The following is a 1,571-nucleotide window of genomic DNA, read 5'->3' as shown; positions in this document are numbered from 1 at the left end:
ACCCTGGGGATGAGTGTGCCAGCTTTGTGAGGTCATAGGGTCTGCTTTGAGGTGGTTTCTTCCAGGTTTCTTTTCTGCTGGCCCCTCCTCTCCAACTGGGTTCTGGGTCTCATCCCCCAACACCTGCTTCAGGGGCCTTGGTCCCTTTCCTTTGTCCCACCTCTCCTTCACAGAGATGAGCTTTCTCAGGCTTTCCTATAAACACTCACGAATGCCCCCATCTTACATATCCTTCTAACCCAAGCCCCACTTCTCTCCTTCCTTTCAAGGTCAAGGATTTATCTCCATGAAAAGACTGACCTCCATTTACTGTCTTCATGTACTTTTGGACTTTATTCCCACCAAGGTCTAGTTTCATCCCACTTCTTCACTGGCCTGTATCATCTGTGACTTCCTGTTCCCTGTATCCTGACTTTGCTTTGGGGTGCAGGAAACAGCTCTGTGGGGGTGTCCCCTAGCACGGTGCCCAAGCATCCTCATGCCGAGATTAGTAGGGATCGAGTCTTCTCCTGGCTAGCTTTGCCCTCTGCGTCCTGGAAGCCCTGGTGCCCACTGACAAGGGTGAGTCCTGCTTTCCCTGCCTCCTTGACTGTAAGCCATGACTCCTTGCCCAGGAGCCTCCATGAAGAAAACCTTGGATGCTGGCTTAGGTTGGTGGCTGAACTGTCTGATCCTGCACCCACCTCCATTGGTACCTTCCCAGGTCTCCTTGTCTCTTTGCGTTAGGGCCTACCAAGAGAGTTCCTGGCCAGGAGTGACAGCTCCCAGGTTATAGCTTTTCCCTGAGTCAGGGAAGAAGTAAGAGAGCCCAAGCGTCTAGCATCTACCACTTCAACTATTCAAAGTATTATTACCATCAGCCCAGTGACTCCATCAAGCTAGTTCTGTTCTGTACCACGTTCGTTACCCTCATGGTCATATTACTTCAGGGCCCCTTGCTGTCTTTCCCGCCATGAGGAAAAGCTTGGTTACGGCACTTTGTTCCACTCCTGCAAATTACTAGGGTTAAAGGAATGGGGAGGGGGTGCCCTTCCTTCCCACGAGGGCCTCGGGCTCCTCATTCCAACTTACCCATTCTCTTTCTGGCAACCTTCACACTCTTGTTAATCTCACAGAGGGTGTCATTTTGCAACATGTGGTTGCTGCATTATGGATCCCTTTCCATCCTTGTCATCCTTGGCTGATGTTTCTTGGTTTCTCACAAGCTGCTTTCTCCTGAATGACCTCTCTCTCCATGCATTCACTCTCTGCCTTCTGTGAAGACTTCTCTTCCTCTATTTGTCCCTGACATGTTGGTGTCATCCATTGTTCGATCCTTACCCTCTTCTCTTTTTAAACTACATGTTCTTTTTAAAAGCTCTATTATGGTAACACTTAACATGAGATCTACCTTCAATACATTTTTAGGTGCACAGCACAGTCTTGTTAACTACAGGCAATCCATCGTCCAGCAAGTCTCTAGAACCTATCCATCCCATGTAACTGAAACATTATGCCCATTGATGAGCACCTCTCTGTGTTCCTTTTCTTCCAGTCGCTGGCAATCACTGTTCTACATGCTGGCTTTATGA

This window comes from Neofelis nebulosa, chromosome 3, assembly GCF_028018385.1.
Source record: "Neofelis nebulosa isolate mNeoNeb1 chromosome 3, mNeoNeb1.pri, whole genome shotgun sequence".
Classification (NCBI taxonomy): Eukaryota; Metazoa; Chordata; class Mammalia; order Carnivora; family Felidae; genus Neofelis; species Neofelis nebulosa.
The sequence above is the reverse complement of the archived record's forward strand: the minus strand, read 5'-3'. Positions refer to the sequence as shown.